Source organism: Bison bison, unplaced genomic scaffold (genome assembly GCF_000754665.1).
Source record: "Bison bison bison isolate TAMUID 2011002044 unplaced genomic scaffold, Bison_UMD1.0 scf7180017864241, whole genome shotgun sequence".
NCBI classification, from domain to species: Eukaryota; Metazoa; Chordata; class Mammalia; order Artiodactyla; family Bovidae; genus Bison; species Bison bison.
The window spans coordinates 3,040,733-3,055,531 of record NW_011494813.1 but is presented as its reverse complement, the minus strand read 5'-3'; the positions used below and the strand labels follow the sequence as shown (position 1 = coordinate 3,055,531).

The 14,799-nt window shown below is 41.6% G+C and overlaps 1 protein-coding gene across 10 annotated transcripts in view; it reads right to left on the bottom strand.

Moving 5' to 3' along the window:
• The window catches only part of EYA1 (EYA transcriptional coactivator and phosphatase 1), a 361,166-nt gene that overhangs the window by 48,434 nt on the left and 297,933 nt on the right, over positions 1–14,799 (bottom strand). The gene's annotated exons all lie outside the window — the stretch shown is intronic.

Genomic DNA, 14,799 nt, shown 5'->3' with positions numbered 1-14,799 from the left:
AAAGTGGGACATCAAGACATACCTGGAGTAACAGGAAAATTTGGCCTTGGAGTACAAAATGAAGCAGGGCAAAGGCTGACAGAGTTTTGCCAAGAGAACACACTGGTCATAGCAAACAGCCTCTTCCAACAACAGAGGAGAAGACTCTACACATGGACATCACCAGATGATCAATACCAAAATCAGACTGATTATATTCTTTGCAGCCTAAGATGGAGAAGCTCTATACAGTCAGCAAAAACAAGACCAGGAGCTGACGGTGGCTCAGATCATGAACTCCTTATTGCCAAATTCACGCTTAAATTGAAGAAAGTAGGGAAAACCACTCCACCATTCAGGTATGACCTAAATCAAATCCCTTACAATTTTACAGTAGAAGTGACAAATAGATTCAAGGGATTAGATCTGAAGACAGAGTGCCTGGAGAACTATGGACAGAGGTTCATGACACTGTACAGGAGGCAGGGATCAAGACCATCCCCAAGAAAAAGAAATGCAAAAAGGCAAAATGGTTGTCTGCAGAGGCCTTACAAATACCTGAGAAAAGAAGAGAAGCGAAAGGCAAAGGAGAAAGGGAAAGATATACCTATATGAATGCAGAGTTTCAAAGAATAGCAAGGAGAGATAAGAAAGCCTTCCTCAGTGATCAGTGCAAAGAAATAGAGGGAAACAATAGAATAGGAAAGACTAGAGATCTCTTCAATAAAATTAGAGATACCAAGGGAACATTTCATGCAAAGATGGGCTCAATAAAGGACAGAAATGGTATGGACCTCACAGAAGCAGAAGATATTAAGAAGAGGTGGCAAGAATACACAGAAGAATTATACAAAAAAGATCTTCATGACCCAGATGACCATGATGGTATGATCGCTCACCTAGAGCCAGACATCCTGGAATGTGAAGTCAAGTGGGCCTTAGGAAGCATCACTATGAACAAAGCTAGTGGAGGTGCTGGAATTCTGGTTGAGCTATTTCAGATCCTAAAAGATGATACTGTAAAAGTGCTGTGCTCAATATGCCAGCAAATTTGGAAAACTCAGCTGTGGCCAGAGGACTGGGAAAGGGCAGTGTTCATTCCAATCCCAAAGAAACGCAGTGTCAAAGAATGTTCAAACTACCGCACAATTGCACTCATCTCACACACAACCAAAGTAATACTCAAAATTCTCCAAGCCAGGCTTCAACAGTACATGAACCATGAACTTCCAGATGTACAAGCTAAATTTAGAAAAGGTAGAGGAACCAGAGATCAAATTGCCAACATAGGTTGGATCATCAAGAAAGCAAGAGAGTTCCGGAAAAACATCTACTTCTGCTTTATTGACTATGCCAAAGCCTTTGAATGTGTGGATCATAATAAACTGTGGGAAATTCTTCAAGAGATGGGAATATCAGACCATCTGACCTGTCTCCTGAGAAATCTGTATGCAGGTCAGGAAGCAACAGTTAGAACTGGACATGAACAACAGACTGGTTCCAAAAGGGGAAATGAGTACATCAAGGCTATATATTGTCACCCTGCTTATTTAACTTATATGCAGAGTACATCATGAGAAATGACAGGCTGGATGAAGCACAAGCTGGAATCAAGATTGCTGGGAGAAGTATCAATAACCTCAGATACGCAGATGACACCTTATGGCAGAAAGTGAAGAACTAAAGAGCCTCTTGATGAACGTGAAAGAGGAGAGTGAAAAAGTTGGTTTAAAGCTCAGCATTCAGAAAGCTAAGATCATGGCATCTGGTCCCATCACTTCATGGCAAATAGGTGGTGAAACAGTGGAAACAGTAAGAGACTTTATTTTGGGAGGGTTCCAAAATCACTGAAGATGGTGACTAAAATTAAAAGATGCTTGCTCCTTGGAAGAAAAGCTATGACCAACCTAGACAGCATATTAAAAAGCAGACATTACTTTGCCAACAAAGGTCCATCTAGTCAAAGCTTTGGTTTTTCCAGTAGTCGTGTATGGATGTGAGAGTTGGACTATAAAGAAAGCTGAGCACTTAAGAATTGATGATTTTGAACTGTGGTGTTGGAGAAGATTCTTGAGAGTCCCTTGGACTACAAGGAGATCCAACCAGTGCATCCTAAAGGAAATCAGTCCTGAATATTTATTGGAAGGACCAATGCTGAAGCTGAAACTGCAATACTTTGGCCTCCTGATAAGAAGAAATGACTCCCTGAGAAAGACCTTGATGCTGTGAAAGATTGAAGGCAGAAGGAGAAGGGGACGCCAGAGGATGAGATGGTTGGATGGCATCACCGACTCAACGGACATGAGTTTGAGCAAGTTCCGGGAATTGGTGATGGACAGGGAAGCCTGCTGTGCTGCAGTCCATGAGGTCGCAAAGGGTCAGACACAACTGAGGGACTGGACTGAACTGATAACCCATAATCCTGGGCTTCCCAGGTGGCGCAGTTGGTAAAGAATCCACCGGCCAATGCAGGAGATGCAAGGGACACGGGTTTGATCCCTGGGTCAGGAAGATCCCGTGCAATAGGAAATGGCAACCCACTCCAGTATTCTTGCCTGGAGAATTCCATGGACAGAGGAAGCTGGTGGGCTACAGTCCATGGGGATGCAAACAGTCGGACATGACTAAGTACCCACAATCAACAACATAATCCATAAAGTGTCTAAAACCACTGTCACAACTACCAGAAAACAGATACACTATAGATAAGTTTCAGAAGGACAGTAAATAACAATTTTACTCCAGATGATAACTACCGTTATTTTTTATTTGTTCAGCCTGCCTCCCAATTTTGAGTACACTCAAAATAGGAAGTGATGGCCACTCTGACCAGCTGGCACCATACCAACTCAGAAGGCTGATCTTGACATTCTTGTAACACTAGTCATCAAACAGCCAGTACCACACACAGAGGGGAGCACCAGCATTCTCAACGGTGGCTTCTACTCAACACTTCAAGCCTTTGACACTAGTGATAGACGGTTTGTGCCACACAACCTATATCCAGATGACATCTGCCGGCATTGAGATGGGGAGTGTGGAGGTATTTAATGGTGTTACTATGTTCAAAATGCATTTCACCCACAAAGCAACAATGTTCACGGTGAATATCCTGACTGTCTGTGTGTAAGTCACTTAGTCATGTCAGACTCTTTGCAACCGCATGGGGTGTAGCCCGCCAGGCTCCTCTGTCCATGTGATTTTCCAGGCAAGAATACTGGAGTGGGTTACCATTTCCTTCTCTAGGGGATCTTCCTGACCCAGGGATCAAACATGGGTCTCCTGCACTACAGGCAGACTCTTTACCATTTGAGCTACCAGGGAAGCCTGCATAGTTAGTGATAAACAAACAAAAAATTCTGTAGAGAAAGCATTCAAGGATATAATGTGAGTTTTTCAAGTTTTTATTGGCATTCTAACAGCAATACCAACTTTCACCTTTATGGCATTTAAAATTTTTCCAAAGAACAATAATTTCTGATCTACTACTTTATAATCGCAGCAAACCTTTGGATGTACAGGTATCATTTAGTGATAGAAACTATGACTAGAGAAATTACACCTTCATGTCACCCATCCATCTGGCTGGGGTGTAATATGTGTTATCAACCAACTCTGAGTCTTACAGTAGAGAACAAAAAACCCAGGCAAAGTAATATACACCTTCATGTCACCCATCCATCTGGCTGGGGTGTAATATGTGTTATCAACCAACTCTGAGTCTTAGAGTAGAGAACAAAAAACCCAGGCAAAGTAATAATCTTGCTTCCTAATACTGTCCAACATAAACCTTGCCCATTTTCTCTATTTGTGTCTTCTAAACACACTGTCTTCATTTTAAAGCTCAAGACTTGCCTGTGTTTTACCCCCTACCCTGCAAGTATCTGAAGTGTATCAACAACCTAAAGCCCCATCTTCTCATGGGCTTTGATACATAGCAATAAGTGGTGGAAGAAGAACCTAGACCCAGGGGCCAAGCCCTACCCTTGTTTTTCTACTTTGGTGTCTTTAGCTCACTAAGCCTCAGTTTTCTCATCTAATAAATCAGATGGCTAGATAGCAAATACGGGATAGAATATTTTATCCCATAGAATTAAAAAAACCTCCATCTTTTAATTTGTCACAATCATAGGGGCTTCCCAAGCAGCTCAGTGGTAAGAGAGTCCACCTGCAATTCAGGAGCTACAGGAGATGTAGGTTGATCCCTGAGTTGGGAAGATCCGCTGGAGGAGGGCATAGCAACTGACTCCAGTATTCTTGCCTGGAGAATCCCATGGACAGAGGAGTCTGGTGGGTTACAGTCCACAGGGTTGCAAAAAGTTGGGCACGACTGAAACAACTTAGGATGCATATGTGTTTATACACATGGGAGAAAGGAGGGGCCTGGGCCTCACTGGGTACAGCCATGGGCCAGTCAACTGTGGCCAGGGAGGCAGAGTTAACCCCATCCCTGCAGGACCCCTCCCACTAGCTCCCATCTACCCCACCTGCATGAGCACCTGCATGCTCTACCTTTGCAAGAGTTCCAGAGAAGGACAAGACGAGGTCTGAGGAAATACAGCAGGATGGTACTGCTAGCCTCAATTCCCCTCCCCTCTAGGCCTTCTCTGCCAGCTGACTGGCACTGGAAAGGAGGCAGAAAACACATCATTGCCAAAAATCTGGGGTGAGATTGGCAAAAGGGCAAAGCAAATACCCCAGGGTTTTTGTAAGAGGGCATACAGGAAAAGAAAAATACATAGACCAGCAGAGTGTCCAAGAGCTGTGTGTGGAGGGACAAATAAAAACACTTCCCTCAAATTTCCTGTGCAATCAGATGAACCTATTTGTGAGGCAGGAATAGGGACACAGATGCAGACAATGGACTTGTGGACACAGCAGGGGAAAGAGAGGGTGGGACAAATTGAGAGAGTAGCACTGAAACCTACGTATCACCATATGCAAAACAGATAGCCAGTGGGAAGCTGCTATATGGTGCAGGGAGCTCAGCTCAGGGCTCTGTGATGATCTAGAGGGGTGGCATGGGCGTGGGAAGGAGGCTCAAGAGGGAGGGGATATATGGATACAGTTAGCTGATTCACTTTATTGCATAGTAGAAACTAACACAGCATTGTAAAGCACTTATCCTCCAGTTAAAAAAAAAAAAAAAAAAGGAAACACATTTCCTGTGCAATGATTTAGCCTTGATCAATCTTCTCCTTGAGCTACCACCTAAAATCGATGAAATTTCATAGGTTGTAGAAGAATTAAAAACAGTTTACAAGTGAGTAAAGAAAAACTCTTATTGAATCTTGGTTTTATAGGAAAATTGCTCACTCACAAGAATTCCAAGTAGCAATAAGTGTGCTAGAAAAACCAAATGCTCAAATACAGCCCAGAGCAGAATGGACCAGCAGGGAAAGTTCAAACAGTTGTTTCTGAAACAAAATGACTCAGGTGTGTCCTCCTTCTCATTGAGGCCAATAAAAATCCACTGACTTATCTCATAACCACGTCAATGAATCTTTTTATGGGGCCAGGCGGAAGAGACACATGGCAATTATTTAATTGGCAATTCTAGAATTTATGTGCCACGGTAGCATTACTTCTGAAAAACGATTATTTCTCCTTGATATGGTTGCTTATTTATACCACCATCAAAAGAATTACTCTATTGTTTGTGAATATATAGCATACTCTAACTTTTCTTCATAAATTACAGTAATGACCGGCGAGTCAGAATACTAATAAATTTTAAAGGCTCATTCAGTCTTGTGGTCAAATACAACACAGATGTTGGCCTTATTTACCTCTTAATGCGTTTCTCTTCTGTTATTAGCTGTCATTCCTTAACAGTTTTCATACTGCCACTCCACCATACTACCAGAAAACATTACTACACCTAAAGAACAGTCTGATGATGAACTGGAATGGAGGAATTTTAGAATAGGAAGGGGATCGAGTCAAAAGCAGTATTCCTCAAATATTTTAAAATAATACACAGCAAAAAAAAAAAATCATAATATACTATGATCTAGTACCATCTCTCTCTTCTCACTCACACACACACACACACACACACACACACACACACAGCTGAAATGTGTGCTTGGCAAAATGAGACTTTCCATACTGTGTGGAGCGTATTCTGCTATTTTCCATTTCATTGCCCGTTAACAGGTTAAAGTCTATAGTTTGAAAAGCAGAGTTCTAGAGAACATGTACTTTTGATTTCAGAGACAGGAAAACTAATTTGCAACTGTGTTACGATTTGCTTGTGATGCTGGGAAAGACTGAGGGCAGGAGGAGAAGAGGGTGACAGAGGATGAGATGGTTGGATGGCATCAGCGACTCAATGGACGTGAGTTTGAGCAGACTCCACAAGACAGTGAAGGACAGGGGAGCCTGGAGCACTGGAGTTCATGGGGTCACAGGGTTGAACATGACTGAACAACAACAATAGAGCTGTGAGGGTGCAAAGTTGTCTCCCCCTAAGTGTTCCACCTGAAAGGCAAGGAGCTGGAAGAACAGATAGGTAACCATGGTCGCAGATTTATCCCACATTCTAGCAACTGGAGTTCTCATATCAAGGTTAGATTCGATCTTCCTATTATAATAATCTTTTACTATTTTCACATTTTCCAAACATGCCTGATACAAGTCAAATGTCACAAAAGCTAACATTAAACAGTTAATAAATGAGTCACAGCTTGATGGCTTATTTTGGCATATTTAGAGGAAGAAAGGGGAAAAAACACATTTTTTAAGACCCAAACTGAGACATTAAAATCACCATGTCTTTGGCTAAATCTTACTTTTCTTGTGCTTTGCAGTAACAAATTCCAGAGCTGCAGTTATGAAAGAGTGGTTTTTAAAACACCATTTTTGCTCTATCACTTTTGAAAAATTATTTAAAACCTTGATTCCACTTCAAAGAAATATTTCATTTTAAGTAAAACTTGTTGCCAAATGTTTCCATTCTTCTCTGAATTTGACTCCTCAGTGGTATTTGCCACTCCTGTCAAATTTCTCTTAACATTTCTCCTTCTCTGATGTCTGTAATATCATGAATTGTTTTTCTGAGCATCTTCCTACAATCAGATTATCCATTCCCTATCCCTTAAGTCATGTCAGTTCCTAGGACTGTTTTCATCTGTTCCTCACTCTATTTACAGTGCCTACAGAACCACACGCTCACACCTTCAACCACCACCCCCATTCCCATATAGTAAATCTTAGATCTCATTTGTAGGCCCATGTATCAATCACCTATTGGTCACTGATACTCTATGTACCATGCTGTTGTTGTTGTTCAATCACTAAATTGTTTCCAACTCTTGGTGACCCCATGAACAGCAACACACCAGGCTTCTCTGTCCATCACTATCTCCCTGAGTTTGCTGCCCACTGAGTCAGTGATACCATCCAACCGTCTAGTCCTGTTGTCCCCGTTGTTCTCTTGCCCTCAATTTTTCCCAGCAAAAGGGTCTTTTCCAATGAATCGGCTCTTCACATCAGGGGGCCAAAGTATTAGAGCTTCAGCATCTGTCCTTCCAATGTACCACACAGTACTTGAAACTCAATGGGCTGCAATCTGGACCCATCATATTCCCCACATTAAATGAATCACAACCTTCTGCTGCTTGGACCTAGAATTCATACCTTCCTTATATTCACCACCATTTTCTTTTTCCCCAGGCCCATGTCTCTTTATAACTATCTGCAGTAGCCTCTCTCACTGGACTGGTCTACTCGGGTTATCAGTATGAAGACATCAAGGTCTCTGTTCAACCCCCATGCCCATATCCTGCATCCTTGCACAGGGCTTCTCCCCCTGACCCTTCATCAGTCCACGGTTTTCCTCCCTGACTTCTCTCAGACCGGCTTGTCAGCTTCTGGGAACCACAGCTGTGTGTGCTCTTGTATGTGGCAGAGTCATACCTCTGTATCTTTCTCCTCCATCCTTGGGACCATGCATAGTGCCTGGCCTAGGGCTTCCCCAAAGTTCGGTGCAGAAGTAAATGAATGACAGCAATAAACAGCAAGTATTTCAAATACTTCCAATTAAGAAAAAAAAATTAAATTCTATCTTTAGTTAGTATCCAGTATCAGTTAAAAACAAACAAACAAACAAAAAAACCCTAGGTACTTGGCTTAGGAGGAAAAATGGGTGTTTGACTCCCAAAATCATTCTATCTAAATACTATTAAACACATTCATTCATAATTTGTACCTGATTAAAGAGCAGCTCATTTTTAGAAACAGCTGCTTACAAAGCCTATCTTATCTACGTGATGCACTAAATAAGACTAGCCTAAGAACAGCATACAATTATTTATTTTTTAAACTCATCAGGGGTTATGTGTTAATACATCTTGTGAAATATATTCTCATGTGCTCTGCAACTTAGTTCCCTAGTAAAAACTGAACAGTCCAGTGAAGAAGCTCAAATAGAGAAAATATCATCAAATGTTTTATTATTTTTCTGGTTTAACAAAGAAACATCGTAAACTTACTGCCGTTCTTATGCCCAGGAAATTCTACTAGCTGTTCCTTGCCAAAACATACAGACAGTATTCAGAAATAAAGCTATTTGCAGCATCATGGATGAACCCAGAGACTGTCATACTAAGTGAAGTAAGACAGAGAAAGAAAAATACCATGTGGTATCACTTACATGTGGATTCTAAAAAGTGATACAAATTAATTTATTTACAAAACAGAAATACAGACTCAGAGACATAGGAAACGTATGGTTACCAAAGGGGAAAGGAGGGTGGGAGGGAGGGATAAATCAGGACTTTGGGATTAAGAATACACACCAGTACATATAAAACAGATGAATAGCAAGGACCTACTGTATAGCACAGGGAGCTATAGTCTATATCTTGTAATAACCTATAATGGAAAATAATCTGAAAAAGAATATATATGAATATTTATATATACATATATATATGAATCACTTTGCTGTACACCAGAAACTAATATAACATTGCAAATGAACTATACTTCAATTTTTTTTAAATGGCAAATGTCTGCTTAAAGTCATGAAAATAAGGTGAAGGAACTCGTTGCAATGCTAGGCTACTCAAGGTTGCTCTGTGTAAGTTGAAGATGGTTATGTCTACTGAAGAGAAAGCAATGTTATACAGAAAAGTTAGGTCCAAGTCTAAAGCAATTCTTTTGCTCTCATCCTCTATCCAGTGAACCCCACAGCCTCAAGATCTTTTTCTCCTGTTTCTAGAACACAGAACTGCCCACACAGACAAAAGTTATTATCATTCTATATTCAAATCATCAGCATCATCCCTGGCCACTGTCATTCTTTTATTGTCTGTTCCTTGATTTTTTTCAGCCTGATCACTGCCATTGACACTAGGTCTTCATGTGATGAAAATGCTTTGAAGAGAAGAAACTCTAGACAAAATCAGGGCATAGAAATGCTGAAATACCACTAAATTCATCTTTTAGGGAGATTCATGTGTCAGTCTTGAATTAACATGTTGACAGTATATACACTATTGATACTATGCATAAAATAGATAGCTAATAAGAACTAATGTATATGTCTCAGAGAACTCAGTGCTCTGTGGTGGCCTAAATGGGAAGGAAATCCAAAAAAGGGGGTATATGTATAGATGATCCACTTTTCTGCACAGCAGAAACACAACATTATAAAGCAACTATCCTCCAATAGAAATTGATTTTTAAAAGATTATATATAATGTGAATTAAATGAAAGAAAAGGATGTTTAGAAGTATATGTGAATATTAGAACATTGGAAGCCTAGGATATGGGCTCGACTTGTTTTGTCTTACAGATGAGCTAGGGCATTTGATAAGAGCTTCCCTGGCGGCTCAGGGATAAAGGATCCATGGGTCAATGCAGGATACTTAAGAGATGCGGGTCTGATTCCTGGGTGGAGAAGATCCCCTGGAGAAGATAATGACAACCCACTCCAGTATTCTTGCCTGGAGAGAAGCCTGGAAGGCTATAGTCCATGGGGTTGCGAAGAGTCGGACACAACTTAGCCACCAGACAACAACAATGTATGACTTAAGAGACTGAACAGCAACGAAGGGCATTTGATAAGCTTCAAGCATCATTAAAAATGCACTTTTCAGGAAGCACAACCCACAGCAACTCAGAAATTTGATTTTGCCAAGACTCAACCACCAGACAGAGACACTGTTGTAGCTGCAGGGCTGTGTCATTGTTTCTAAATTTCCATCTAGGAGTTCTCTTAGGATGACAAGGATTCAAACTCCTTTCATCAGAGCTTATGAGGATGCCATCCAGTTCATCTCTTGACTGAACTAGGTCTAACACTAGCCCACACGAGGCACTGGCAGGACTACATTTTTGCTACATGTCAAATAAATGGAAGGAGTTTTCTAAGATAACTGAGCTCCCAACCTGCAGGCATAAAGGACACCAGAAGTGTACATTCTCATGGTGGTCATACTGTGCGCTTTGCAGTCATAGCATCTAGCCTGAAATTCTCACTTTACCATTTACTAGCTCTGTGGTAGGCAGTTCAGTTACTTAACCCCTGGATTTCAGGTCCCAGATCAGCAAAATAGGAATACAACAGGTTTGCTTGAGGTTTTTAATTGATGATATATTTAAAGTTCTGAACACAGTGCCTAGCAAGTATTAAGCTGCTGCTGCTACTACTCTGGGTGGTGGTGGTGGTATTTCTATCTCTATACTACAATAATAACTGCAGATCAGTCCAAACATGGGACACCATGTCCCTACTACAGAAAGGTACATGAACATTCTGTGTTCAGATTGGATGCGAAGTTCATGCTTTTTAAAAATAAGGTCACCCCTAAATTCCTCATGCCAATATTTTTGAGGTGATTGTGTTTTTAAGAGCCCCATATCAGTAGAGCTGATTTGTGTGGATGTTAAACTGGGAACATGCAGTGTGACCACTCCCAGAAGCAATGCCACTGGTTCTCCCAAAAGATGCTAACCAAGCTTCTTATCACTAAGAGCAATGACCCAATTCTAGAAAACCAGCAGAGGTGTTGTCCCATACTCTGAAGATCTAGGAATGGAGCGGAGGGCACTGTCATTCAGATAGTATCCAAGCACTACACCAATTCCACAGAAATCCAAAAATGCTCTTTAAGGAAAAAGCAATTACCCGCACAGCCAAGCAGTGTGATCTCTGTAGGTGGGTCACTTATACCTATTAGCTTATACCCTTTAATCATTAAAGGGTTAGATTTTTGGACAGGAACTTAAGCAAAGCCCAAATCCATTGTTTATAGTCCAAATGACTTGGCAGAACAGGTCATGGCAAAATCTTGATAGGCCCAAGCTTATCAACAAATAGCTGGTAGTGACAAAGGGCAATAAACCATAATTACTGAGGTACATTCCAAATGTAGTACCTTCAATGTATAGTCCCTGAAAATGTTCAGGGTTCACAAAATGACTTTAGCATTTGAGGAATACATAATTCAGAGAGGGCTTGTTTGTGGTAGAGTCAAAGAGTAAATCTGTGGGAGTACTTTAAGAATATCAACATCATATAAAATTATCCACTACTATAACAGGAAAGAAAAGTAGGGTCTTCTAGTATTAGTTGTTCAAAAAATAGCAACTCTGATTGTAGTCATGTGACTGATGACCAGGGAAAGGTATTCCATCCCTCAGCTCCCATGTGAGCATAGCATCCTTTCCCTAATGTAAATAGTTGATTACTCCCAAGTTAAGATTACCATGTATATGCATTATACATGAAAGTGAAAGTCCCTCAGTCCTGTCCAACTCTTTGTGACCTCATGGACTATTCAGTCCATGGAATTCTCCAGGCCAGAATACTGGAGTGGGTAGCCATTCCCTTCTCCAGGGCATCTTTTGAACCCAGAGATTGAACCCTGCTCTCTTGTACTGCAGGCAGATTCTTTACCATCTGAGCCACAAGGGAAGCCCATGGTGGCCACCATATATATTGTACATAAACGTCTGCTAGATATTACACAGAAAATGCCTAAGGCTAGATTTAAGCTTCAAGGAGCAGAATTGGATTTACCTTTAAAGCTGGCCACCAAGCATCAAGCACACCTACAGATTAATCATATTAGTTCACTGACTCATGAGCTGTGGCTGGTAAACTGAAATTCACTATGCTGTTGAAAAGATAATAAAGGAATGGGGCACCTACATGAGCCACTAAGGATACCTATCTGTCTCCAAGAGGTGACCAGGAAGCCTTAGCAAGGATCTGCACTAATACTGGAGAGATATTCAAGGAGAGAAGATATTTGAGAAAATCTCCAGATTTAGAAAGCAGTTTAGGCTCATCTCAAAACTGCCTCAAATCAACCCTGAATATTCATTGGAAGGACTGAAGCTGAAGCTTCAATACTTTGGCCACTTGAGCTGAAGAGCCATCCCTGGAAAAGGCCATGATGCTAGGAAAAGTTGAGGGCAAAAGGAGAAGGGAGCAGCAGAGGATAAGATGGTTAAACAGCATCAGTAACACAGTAGACATGAATTTGAGCAAACTCTGGAAGATAGTGAAGGACAGGGAAGCCTGGCAGGCTGCAGGCTTCATGGAGTCACAGACAGTTGGACAATGCTTAGCGACTGAACAACAACAACACTGCCTCACCAAAAGTAGCTATGGGCTAGTCATTTATAAAAAACACTGTCATTCCCTTTATTTCTTACATGGGTCCACATATACTTGGTTCTGCTGAGTTAATGAATTTGTGGTTTAAAACCCCTCAAACTGGAGTTTTCTCCTTCTTAATCAACTCTGAGTCAAGGGTTTACAGGATAATTGAGAACACTCTACAATGGCTTGTTAAATGAGAATTCAATCAGAATGTTGACATTAAAAAAAAAAAAAAAAAAAGATAGCAACCAGACATTGTGAAGTCACTCAGTTGTGTCTGACTCTTTGTGACCCCATGGACTGTAGCCCACCAGGCTCCTCCATCCATGGAATTTTCTATGCAAGAGTACTGGAGTGGGTTTCCATTTCCTTCTCCAGGGGATCTTCCCAAGCCAAGGATCAAACCTGGGTCTCCCACATTGTGGGCAGACGCTTTACCTTCTGAGCCACCAAAGAATCGCAACCAGACATTCAGTTCAGTTCAGTTCAGTCACTCAGTAGTGTCCGACTCTTTGCGACCCCATGCATCACAGCACACCAGGCCTCCCTGTCCATCACCAACTCCCGGAGTTCACTGAGACTCACGTCCATCGAGTCAGTGATGCCGTCCAGCCATCTCGTCCTCTGTCGTCCCCTTCTCCTCCTGCCCCCAATCCCTCCCAGCATCAGAGTCTTTTCCAATGACTCAACTCTTCGCGTGAGGTGGCCAAAGTACTGGAGTTTCAGCTTTAGCATCATTCCTTCCAAAGAAATCCCAGGGCTGATCTCCTGCAGAATGGACTGGTTGGATCTCCTTGCAGTCCAAGGGACTCTCAAGAGTCTTCTCCAACACCACAGTTCAAAAGCATCAATTCTTCGGTGCTCAGCCTTCTTCACAGTCCAACTCTCACATCCATACACGACCACAGGAAAAACCATAGCCTTGACTAGACGGACCTTTGTTGGCAAAATAATCTCTCTGCTTTTGAATATGCTATCTAGGTTGGTCATAACTTTCCTTCCAAGGAGTAAGCGTCTTTTAATTTCATGGCTGCAATCACCATTTGCAGTGATTTTGGAGCCCCAAAAATAAAGTCTGACACTGTTTCCACTGTTTCCCCATCTATTTCCCATGAAGTGATGGGAGCAGATGCCATGATCTTAGTTTTCTAAATGTTGAGCTTTAAGCCAACTTTTTCACTCTCCTCTTTCACTTTCATCAAGAGGCTTTTTAGTTCCTCTTCACTTTCTGCCATAAGGGTGGTATCATCTGCATATCTGAGGTTATTGATATTTCTCCCGGCAATCTTGATTCCAGCTTGAGCTTCTTCTAGCCCAGCGTTTCTCATGATTTACTCTGCATATAAGTTAAATAAGCAGGTGACAACATACAGCCTTGACATACTGCTTTTCCTATTTGGAACCAGTCTGTTGTTCCATGTCCAGTTCTAACTGTTGCTTCCTGACCTGCATATGGGTTTCTCAAGAGGCAGGTCAGGTGGTCTGGTACTCCCATCTCTTCCAGAATTTTCCACAGCTTATTGTGATCCACACAGTCAAAGGCTTTGGCATAGTCAATATAGAAGAAATAGATGTTTTTCTGGAACTCTCTTGCTTTTTTGATGATCCAGCGGATGTTGGTAATTTGATCTCTGGTTCCTCTGCCTTTTCTAAAACCAGCTAGAACATCTGGAAGTTCACAGTTCACGTAGTGCTGAAGCCTGGCTTGGAGAATTTTGAGCATTACTTTACTAGCGTGTGAGATGAGTGCAATTGTGCGGCAGTTTGAGCATTCTTTGGCATTGCCTGTCTTTGTGATTGGAATGAAAACTGACCTTTTCCAGTCCTGTGGCCACTGCTGAGTTTTCCAAATTTGCTGGCATATTAAGTGCAGCACTTTCACAGCATCATCTTCCAGGATTTGAAATATCTCCACTGGAATTCTATCACCTCCACTAGCTTTGTTCGTAGTGATGCTTTCTAAGGCCCACCTGACTTCACGTTTCAGGATGTCTGGTTCTAGGTGAGTGATCACACCATGGTGATTATCTGGGTCATGAAGATCTTTTTTTGTACAGTTCTTCTGTGTATTCCTGCCACCTCTTAATATCTTCTGCTTCTGTACGGTCCATACCGTTTCTGTCCTTTATCAAGCCCATCTTTGCATGAAACGTTCCCTTGGTATCTCTGATTTTCTTGAAGAGATCCCTAGTCTTTCCCA